The sequence below is a fragment of the Rosa chinensis genome, chromosome 6 (genome assembly GCF_002994745.2).
Source record: "Rosa chinensis cultivar Old Blush chromosome 6, RchiOBHm-V2, whole genome shotgun sequence".
NCBI classification, from domain to species: Eukaryota; Viridiplantae; Streptophyta; class Magnoliopsida; order Rosales; family Rosaceae; genus Rosa; species Rosa chinensis.
In genome coordinates this window covers 49,485,614-49,497,130 of record NC_037093.1, presented here as the reverse complement: position 1 = coordinate 49,497,130, position 11,517 = coordinate 49,485,614, and the positions used below count along the sequence as shown (strand labels likewise).

General features: G+C 35.5%; 1 long non-coding RNA gene across 1 annotated transcript; it reads left to right on the top strand.

Annotated features, from left to right (window-relative positions):
• Window positions 1-621: 621 nt before the first annotated feature.
• Window positions 622-2,945, top strand: LOC112173503. The gene is made up of 6 exons (XR_002925586.2): window positions 622-922; window positions 1,084-1,174; window positions 1,641-1,720; window positions 2,098-2,204; window positions 2,445-2,508; window positions 2,683-2,945. It is a non-coding gene; the product is annotated as an uncharacterized LOC112173503 (long non-coding RNA).
• The last annotated feature ends 8,572 nt before the right edge of the window (window positions 2,946-11,517 follow it).

Genomic DNA, 11,517 nt, shown 5'->3' with positions numbered 1-11,517 from the left:
GGTTAGGTGCATGTAGAGCGTCTCTCACCTAGCATATAGGTAAGGAAAAACAATAGGTTAATTAAGACGTTGGTTTAACTTGAGCATCGATCTTCATCCATAGATAAATCACTACTACACAAACCAGGTTTGGGGACACCCACTAATGTTTTTTAAGACGTTTTTTTGTATTGAATGTCCTTGTATATATGCCACGACGTCAACACCACTCTAGCATTTCAAAAGCAAAAACAGGAAAAGTTGCGCAAAGGCCAGCGTGTCTAAAATCCACAGAGGTCTCGGGTTCGAATCACAGAATACCCAAAAACCATAATAGTTGAATAAGGCCATAAGGAATCCATGCAGGGCGTTCGTCCGCTACATGACCCCAAATTCCAAAAACAGAAGTCTAAAGTTCGAGAGCCTCTCTCTCTAAAAACTAGAGAGAGAAAACAGATCTGCAACCAACACCCCTCCCCCTCCTCTCTTGCCCTGATCTTGATCCCTCCGGATCCAGATCGTTGGCTCGAGGGTTGGGGGCGGCTCTTCTTCATTTTGTCTTCTTCAGTTGTCTTCTTCAACGCTGTGCAGGAGCTTTGGGTCAGGCTGGGGACGCTTGGATCCTGGTCGGTTCGTCTCGCTGGTGTGGTGCGGAGGTGCGGCACGGTTGAGCGGTGGCTGTGGCGGTGGCGGAAAGGCCAGTTCCCGGATCGGTTTCTACCGCGGTGGTTGCACGGCTGCCTTGGGATCGGGTTGCAGTTGTCGAACAGATTCAATCTGTGGTGGCGCGGTAATGTGCTGCGGTGTGGCATGACGCTGCGGTGGTGGAATAGATGGAAGCCAGTTCGGGTTCGACTATGGTGGCTGCTTGGGCTGCGGTGCTTTGGGTTCGTTCGAATGGTGGTGGCTGAAGATAGTCGGGTCGGGTCGTGGTCATGAGATGGTGTGCATTAGATTGAACTGTGACTACCATGTCTTTTACTAATTTATGTTTCCATTGACTACAATTAGCAACTAATTTTCCATCAGAGTTATTAAATGAATTTAATGAGACTAGCAGAGTTATCTTTTTTTAACTTCTCAAACTCATACATTCTTTTGCAGGGAAATTGAGAATGGGGTTGTATTATGTTAAAAAGAATTCCTCAAAAGCTGTTTACACTTCTGAACTGCAATCTGTATGTATCGCTGGGAGGTAAAACTCAAATTGTCTCTGTTTGTTGTTCTGAGATTTGCTTCTGTGCCTATATGAATGTATATATTTTATGAAACCATCTTTAATTTTGGATAAATTAATTGGCTACTACTGCAGTATACATCGTTTTCCTAGGAATTATGATATTTGATCATTTGCATAATAGGCATCATTCTCAGAGCATGTGACGTTCGTTTCACTTGAATCAAATAGATGATATCAAGAATTAGACTCTTGCTTGCACTTGGATATTGATACTTTCAGTTTAGTCCTTACTCTATTTGCTAACAATCTGCAGATCTCTACCTAAGGACTTACAATGCATGTTTTCTTTTTCATTTTTTTCCCAAGTAATAGACCACAACTCAAGGAGTTTATTTCAGTGAATTGTTTTTTGCAGTATCTCTTTTTGGTTTAGTTTATGCTTTTCTCTTTGATACTTACTGTGGTCAGTGGAGGGCTGTAGAGAGGATCAAGAAGAGTAGTACATGGTGGAGAGATGGATTTGGCCTTGGCAACAGAGGGATCAAGTGTATATGATTGAAGGTGAGAAGGGAGTGAGTCATGGGAATAAGGCCAAATTTTATTCACATATTTTTCTGCACTGTTACAGTTTTGCACTTTATATTTAGAAAATTCACTGAAGGTAATTACGTTTCACTTAAAGTATAGGTCTTTATTGATCCTTTCATTCATATTTCTTCTGAGCACAAGGTTCTTAGAGTTTCAATTAGTAAAATCATTATCATTTCTACAACGCTTAAGAGGTATTGCTGCTCATACAACTTTTTAATTTAAATATGCATGTTTAGTTGCAATTGGTACCTTGGCAGCTGTCATCATCTTCATGTTTTGGTTTTGTATATTGCACTAAACTTGAAAATTTAGGTCATTTAACTCTTGGGTTTGTTTGTGGCATTTAGGGTGCACAAGGTGCTGTTTCTGCTATGGTGTACTTTACCTTGTTACAACCCTGCACGCGCATCCCAGCTATCCTCTGCAGAGGTGGAGAACTGTGACTGCTTGCAAGGTATGAATCTGGTCTAACTAAACCCTAATTTTTCTTGGTATCTGTAATATCCTATATGCTGGAAGTAAGAAACCATCTTGATATGCTAATGTTTCTGAACAAGATAGTCTATAATATTCGAGACCAAGTAAAGGTAGCTTTCTTTAATATACATCTTTATATTATTCTTTTAAGTTTACTTTGCATATTTTGATATGCTTTTCTGTACTTTATTTAATCTTTTTTTTTTTTACTGGGCAGATCACATGCTCAACTTAAGTTGCTAGTAGCTGCTGGCATGTTTAAATGTTAAAGTTTATAACAGGTAAAGTTGAGAATGTTTGTATTTTGATTATGTCTTATTGGTTTACTCTACAAGTACTAAGTCATCAAGTCTGGTTACCTCTGAGCCTTGAGGCGATGGGATAAATTGTTAATCTCAAGTTCAATTTTATCTGATCCCTTCCTATTACTTATGTTCAACTATTGACTTATGCAGGGCAGAGTTATACCAGTAGTTGCTTCAAATATAGTTATTTGTTCAGATTCATGGCTCGTGCTTAGTATCACTTGTTCATAATGAGAATGTACGTTTAACTAGGAATTAGATAAGATTAGAATGTACGTTTAACTAGGAATTAGTTACAAGAAGTGCTTGTAGTCAAGTATATTGTAACGAGTAATAGATACAATGACGTTTTGGGATTGTAAAGATTATTTGTATGTAAATGTCTTCTTTTTGTTTCAAGGACATTTTTTTTTTGTGTTCTATAATAGATATAAGGACGTTTTTTTAGCGTCCTAGTATACATTAGATGACCCTTTTATCGGATTTAAGGACACTTAAAAAGTGTCTTAATATACATTAGAGGACACTCTTCTAATGTCCTTAAAGACATTAGAGGACGCTTTTTAAGTGTCCTTAAAGACATTAGATGACGTTTTTTTTTTAAATTAGAGGACGTTTTTTTGGTGTCCTTATAAACATTAGAGGACGTTTTTTGAACGTCCTTGTAAGTGACTTACAACGACTCCTTGATAGATGACGTTTTTTTTGCGTGTCATCTAAAGTTTTCAATGACGTTTTTCAAACGTCCTAAAATGCTTTTTTTGTAGTAGTGAATAAGACTAGGTTAAACATGGTTTGCATACTTGATTGATTGGTGGTGGATACATTCCCTGACTTCTGCTTCCCTATTGATTCTCAACCTTAAGTAATTTCATTATTTGCTATTTACTTTCAATTGTTTTCACAAACTTCACAATCAACTCTTAAACTCAGAAAGTCTTACAATTAGTTCCATAAGTCCTCTGCGGGAGACCCTACTTCCTTATTCTACAATTGACATTCAAATCGGTAGTAGAAAAATTGTTGGCATAAAAATAACTGATCATTGAATAATTGTTGATAGAAAAGTTTGAGGTCCGAGAAATAAAAGGAGATGTTGGGTTATGAGGGTTCATTATAGAATTGTATTTATTTTGCGAGACGTTGTTTACGCAATATAATTATGTGTACAGGGTGACGTACCAAGCTACTGGTTGAAAGCTTGAAGAAGAAAAGCTTTAAGAAGAAGAGAAATGCAGAGGAAATAGAGAGGCTATGCTACTGTATTGATTGAATTTTTTTAATGAAAAGTTACAACAGCAGACTTATATAGTTCTGGACACATGTACAATAGCTGTATATTTGGTAAAAAGCTGTAAATTTTTATTATTATCTATTAACACCCCTCCTCAGCTTGATGGAAGATTTGGAGCATCAAGCTGCTGAATAGAGCAAGTATGATGCGAAGAACACAGACCTTTGGTGAGGATTTCATACCAGATGCCTCAACCAGGAGGAATGAGTGGCATGGAAGTACAAGGACTTGGTTGAGCTGCAATGGATACTGACTTGGGTTGAGAGGAGAAAGAAGTAGCCATAAATTGATGTTTTGCAGAAACTTGAGGTTGAAAAACATAATGATGCTTATGGAAACATTCTGCTGCACTGTGACCCCTCTTAGAGCAAATCTGACATTGTAAAGCAAAGACAATTGCAACAACTTTCCTAGGAGCAAACCGTCGAGGACAACTTTTAGAGAGATGTCCAAGTTGTGAGCAAATTTGGCAAACTTCACATGAATAGGAAACACTTTGAGTGAATCTGTTATTGAAGTCACAAAATTCAGCAGTTTGTCCTAATTGACCACATCCTCCATTTCTAGAATTGTCATGAGTATTGTTATTGTGTTGACATCCACCATCAATGACAAAATTGTGTAAGTTTCCACGCGGATTACTAAAACCTCTAGATTTCACAAAACCAGTATTTGAATTCCTATATGCATAGCTATGATAATACTGAAATGGAGCAAAAATACCAAAGTTAGCATAGATACCAAAACCTGGAGAATTTCTACGATAGTACCTGCGATCACCTAAATTGAACTTATCTCTCTGTCCACCCCTCTGAGGTAAACCATTAGTAAGCTCATAATGAAAGCCATTGTTGGGTTGAGAGAACCACTTACTGAACTGTACTTCACCATTAGAGTTAACAAGTCTAGTATTGACTTGCGACAGAAGACCACCACGTTGTTGTGTTATACTAGAAGCCAAGTATGGAGTTATAGGAACCATTGCAACTGTATCAGGAACCTGCAAAAACTTTGTAGATTGATCCATAGTAGACTCCTCATCAAGTAAAAGAGAATGCGGTTTGTTCATTGACATAGTTGTGATATGAGCTTTGATCACGATTTTGATAGTCACGTACTTGGAGGGAAGGCCATTAACAACAATGATAATAATCTCTTCATCAGGAATATGAATGCCAACAGAAGCTAATTGATCAATAATGTCCTTGATATATGCTGAAAATACTTGTCTATAGCGTCATTACCTTTCTGAATTGTGTACAGGTTCGTTTGGAATTACATAGCGGCTGATCTAGAATGAACACCATATCTCACCCTCAAATTTTTCCAAACTTCACATGAATTATGGCTTCCAACCACAAACGATAATGCTTCACTAGATAAAGTGGCAGTGATAAGAGTCATCAATGCTTTATCATTCTTTTCCCATTCTTGAAACTCCCTTGTAACTCCAGCATATGCACTACCATCAGTCACCAAAAATTGAGGCGGACAAGAATATGACCCATCAATGTATCCCTCTAAACTAAGGCTTTTGAGCATATTGTGCATTTGAAATGACCATGTAAGGTAATTGCTATTATCCAACTTCACGGGCAGTAAGTTATAAATGCTTGAAAGCAAATGGATGAGTGGCTGGTTATTGTTGTTCATGACTACTAGGTAACAAAATACCAATGCTTCTACTTCAAGTGATTAGCACACAATCAATAAGAGGTAGCAAACTTCATTCTTCATCAACCATTAACCACAAAAGAAGAGATTTCCCATTATTATTTTCACTGAAAAACAATTGATCCAGACAAACCCCAAATGCCACCAGTGGTCTTCAATTAGCTGATCAAATCAAATAGGGATTCAAATTATGCAGAACAAAAAAAAAATACTTCAAATCATCAGAGTAGCCAAAGCCATAATTCTTCAAATACTCAACAACCAAGAAATTCTAACAACTGAGTAGTCTTCTTCAATAGGAGGCCAAAATCAACTAAAAAATGAAATGCTTCAATTATCCCCAAAACTTCAGATTCACAAGCGTTCTCCCAAGTTGTCAAACTATCAATCAAATCCCAAAATTATGTTGAAATTCCAGAAATACAATACAAAAGCTACAGTCCTTGATTATCCCAAACTACACTTAAGTGAAATTTCCTTCTACCCAAATCCAACATACTTGATTACACTTCCTGAATAGTTATACGATTTCATGGATGACTGACATCAACAAGTAACATCAAACAACTAAAGCTTAAACTTAGAAGCAGAGAAAAATGGGGTGATCTAGGAATTTGGATTAGGGTTTGAAATTGGGGAAAGACATCAATAGAAATTGAATGAAATTGAGAAAAGCGGTTTCGATCCTGATCAATCTCTTCAATTAGTATCACAATACAAAACCAAAGCCTAGATGCAAGATAGTAGTGTCAAAACCAAAGATTAAATCATAAAACTTTCTTCAAGATTGATGATGAAAACTTATTTGAAAACGAAACCAAACTTCGATCGAATCGAGTATTTATATGACTGATTTTGTAGTTTTGAATATGAATCTTGATCTTTAAGTGCTCCAAGGTCACCGATCGCAACCTGGCTCTGATGCCATGAAAGCTTGAAGAAGAAAACCTTTAAGAAGAAGAGAAATGTAGAGGAAATAGAGAGGCTATGCTACTGTATTGATTGAATTTTTTTAATGAAAAGTTACAACAGCAGACTTATATAGTTTTGGACACGTGTACATAGCTGTATATTTGGTAAAAAGCTGTAATTTTTTTTACTATTTGTTAACACTGGTCCACGAAGAAACCCGTATGCATGGTCTTTTAAATAGTACTGTGAGTGGACATTTGATTTTAAATGATGCATGCGAATATTTTCTGAATTATTGATTTATTTAATTATCGTGATAATTATCGAGCACATTATTTGGTTTTGAATAATAATTTTGGCTTTGATTTTCCATATGAAATTGTTATGCTCGGATTTGGATTTATGATTTCTGATAATTTTCGACGAATTATATTTTATTCGTTGATTTTGAGATTCCTGGAAGATATTTGAAAATGGGATTTTCGATGGAACTATAATTATCTTTTATATATTTGATCTTTGGTTTTGGCATTGGGAATGCCTTAGTAATGATTTCAGATTGGGATATATGATTTTGTTTAATCTCACCTATTTATTTATGGGTGGTTCTAGTTGGACCTCCAAATTTTCTATTTGGACCTCCCATACTTAGTACACCTCTAATTTACTTTTTAGAATACTTAAAAGGCTAAGTAGACCTCTTTATTTTTACCAAAACACCCTTGAACATAAGATACAACAATATGTTACTCTACTTTTTATCTCTATCTTCAACATGAGAGGAAGAATGAATCAAAATCACATGATATTGCTCTCTTATGAGTAAGTCTCTCCTCCACCAATTAATTTTCTCGATCTTGATATGTTGCTGGAATCCTTTTGAATTTGCTAAAAGAAGGAATTTCAAGGGTTTTAGGTTGGAAGATCGAGTAATAACTATATTATAATACTCAATGAATTTAATTTAATGAAATTCCAAATTAGATTGTTTTGAATTTATTTTTGTATTAAATGATGGGCCATGTATAGAAATTATTGTTTTTACTTAATTGTTTTCGGTAAATTTTAAAAGGGAGATTCTATTCATACCTCCAAAATTAGTATTTTGACCTCTTTCTTTTTTTTCAAGAGATAATTGACTTTGTCAACTCATGTTAAATTACCAATAAAGACACAAAAGAGAAAGAAAAAAAAAATATATAAAAAAGTCTTTTCCCTTTTAGAGGTATGAAATCAACAAATGGTCATCCTCATGCCATTTTTTCCCTTCTTTTTTTTGTTATGGTCTTCATCCTTACCAAGCAGCAGAGAAATCAACAGACCAATTCCTTACTTTGTAGTTCCTCAAGTCAATTTCAGATATGCAATATTCTCTAACCAAAACACCAACAGACCACTTTCTCTTAAAATCATACTCATTCATTGGAGCATACTGTTCCCATCGAGCAAATATATGAAACGAGGGAATCTTAGGAAGTTGAAGAAATGAATTGCTCTTGGCCTCTAAAGATGCATATGACTACAAAATACAACAATAATAAGAGAGGGGGAGGGGGGGGGGGGGGGGGGGGGTGAGGGGGAGAGAGAGCTATCAACTGAAAGTTTTTTTTTTCTTCTTTGGCTTAGTCGTATCAAGAGTAAAATAATATTGTGAAATGTTCAAAAATTGATGGAGATCTAACTACCGATTTTGGATGTATATGAATACAACACTCTAAAAAAAAAATTATTGATATTTTTGGACAATGGGTATTATGGGAAAAGTAAGGAGGCGTAGATAGCATATTGATTATTTGTAAAAGTAAGTTGGAGGTCTATTAAGTGGGGAGGTCTAAATGCCAATTTTGGAGGTATGAATAGAAGCTCCCATTTTAAAACTATATGTCAATATAAGGAGATTTTGGAAAAATAAAAAATAAAAAATCAATTTAATTGAATGTTATATTTAGGGAGGTAATTTAAGAAGAGTATTTTTTTTTTCTTTCAGTTTTCTCTCTTTGTCCTTATTTGTCTTTTCATATGACTTGACAAAGTATATTAATAATTGAAAAAAGTTGGAGGTCCAAATATCAAATTTGGAGGTCCAACTAGAATCACTCTTTATTTATTGATTCGAGAATATTTTAGCGTGTGGGACACGTCGTTGATATAATTATTTTCTCCTGAGATTCTCCAAGACGGTTGGGAATCGTACTCATGATTCCTTTTGCGAGATTTTGAGGAAGTTTTATTGGTTTTCGGTTTTTGTATGATTTTACTCCACCATACCTGGGTCGTTTTATTTTATTGTTAGCTAGCGTATTAGTGCTCCTTCCTGCTTACTATATGCTTGTGGGTGAGTTGAGCAAAGAGCATGAGAGGCTCTGACCCGAGCCTGGGAGACTCCCTTACTCGTATGGTGATAACTTCTTCCCCCTACTTTACTATTACTTGACTAGCGGGGCTAGTCCAATTTCTCTTAACCAGCGGAGCTGGTAGGTTTCCACGAGATTTTGAGAATAGAGAAATATATTTTATAAATGTGGCATGCATCGACATTTTTGTAAATAATTCAAATTGTGGGAGAGTATCAAAGCTCATTTAATTTAAATTATCTCGATTATTTATTTTTGTCCACTCACTCTAATGTGTTTTTCAATTACTTTCCCTTGGGCCCTTCAGTTTCAAATGCCTAGTTTGCAAGCGAGATTAGTTGAGGTTAAGCGTACATAGAGTTGAGGCATAGTTGTAAATGCTTCCACAGTGTAGGATCTATCGATCCTTTACCCTCTTATTTCTATATTCTTGTATACCTTTTATTATTTAGAATTGCTCTGATAACCTGTGGGATTAATACTGTTAAAATGAGATTTGTATAATGTGAAAGTGGAGTTGATGTCATTTGGGGAGCAGGGTGGCTCCAGAAGTATAAGGATGGTTGTTTAGGAGTGTAAATGGGTTTGCTACAGGTTTTGGGTAGTTCATTTTAAGGGTGGCGCTTTCAAATTTTTGGTAGAGTCATTCTTAGGTGGGCCCTATTGGGCCACTTCGGATTTCAGGATGAAATTTGGGGCAAGTCCTGTCAAGCTATGTGATTGTTGAATGGTTTGCAGCAACTTGTGTCATTTTATTTTATTTCATTATAACATTTTCTCTCTATTTTGGGTAATTTAATTATTTTCAACCAATTTATACTTTATGTATTCTTATTTGTATAATTATAGGCTATAAAATAAATTATAAATTTAAAAAAATAATTAAAAAAAATAAAAACAGCCTAGGCTTCGGCCTAGTCCCCAGGGTGTTAGGCCCCTAGCGACAACCTGACTAGCGTCTTGTAATTTTTAGAATATTGGTTACAACTACTCCTAATACAAAAGCGTAAACAAGATAATGAAACAAAATGAAGTGAATTGTAGATTAAGGGCTAAAACATAAAGAGCAATAAAGTAAATTGCAAGAAACTAAATAAGCCGTATCTCAAAGAGTGAAAAAGTAAAGAGCGATTGAAAAAGTTTAAGAAAGTAAATAAAAATGGCAGAAATATGAATGACAGAAAAGTAACAGCTTGAAGATAAAACTATCAACTGTTACCAAAAGCAATGTGAACAACTTCAATCATATTAAGCCTAGTCCCCAGGGAGTTAGGCCTCTAACCCCACCGGACCTTATTGGAACTTCGCCAGAGGTTTTATTAGTGGGTAGTAAACTATTTAGGTTTCATTAGGGCCAATAAATGTTTTATTGGGGGGCATAAAAGTTTAGAAATTTTTTATCGGCCGGCAATAAAATTATTATTGCCCACCAATAAATGTTTTTTTTTGGGGGCAATAAATGTTTTTAGGAGGTTTATTGACCCCGATAAAATCTTTTATTGCACCAAACTAAAAGTTTTAGAGTTTTATTGCCCCCAATAAAAGTTTTATTGATGGTCAATAATCAGTAAAAAATGAAGATGTTTGTGATTTTGAAAGTATTAATAGTTTATCGACCCCCTAATAAAAAATTTGAAGTTCATCGACCAGTGACTGGATTCCTGCTAATTCTGCCAATTGACGATCGGATTCCGGTAACCGGTTATAAGAGTCTGATAAACACCAAACCCAATAATTTTTTTATTTTTTTTTATAAAACCCCAATAAACTTTTATTGGAGAGAGTGGCATGCTTGCAATTTTATAATTGAGATTTGTCCAAAACAGTCGTTTTCCTTTTAAATGGGGTAAGTGGGCACATTAATCGGTTAGTAGTAAGTGGATTCATGTTGGCCCAAATTTCATTTGGTCAAGACCTTTATAAATAACCTCCCATATAGGCCGATAGGGTTTTGGGTGAGAGGTGTCACGTTCCACAAACTCCATTGTCAACTCTATCCCTCCTCTAAACAAACGAAGATGAGAGTTCGGAAAACAGAAAGCTAGATCACTCGTGATGAAGAGAGCTAGAGAAATCCATAAAGAGTCGCCCCTACGTCCTCCAAAGAAGAGAGAGAAAGAAAAATGCTCCAGAGGGTTCTAGATACCTACAGAGAGAGATGGAGGCGGTCATAGATCGAGTTGTTTCTCTCTAGTTCTAGAATCACTTATCTCACACCTTCACCACGAGACTTCATTTCAACATTTCTTAGTTGGCTGAATGATCTTTTGGTCAATGGAGGCTTCAATATCTAGATTCACATGATTTTTGAATCTACTATTACAAATGCAAGGGGGAAGAATTCTGCAAGAATAAAGATACAACAAAATATTAGTATTTGAAATGAAAACTAAAAACAACAATGTACTGTTGCGCCGCAAACGTGGCACTCTTTATCAACTAGATTAAAAAAAATAAGCAATCTAAAAAGCTACTATTGTAGTACAGAAAACTACTATAACACACGTATAAACAAATTGGACTAGTAATAAAAAGCTACTAACATAGGTATAGAAAGTTGCTATAAAACATGTACAAAGCTACTGAACCAATAATAAAAAGCTACTGACATAAGTACAAAAAACTACTATAACACATGTACAAAGCTACTGAACCAGTAATAAAAAGCTACTAACAAAAATACTGATTACACAAAAATGATCCATAAATAGAGTTACCTGAGTTGTCTTCCACATCAACAATATCTACACT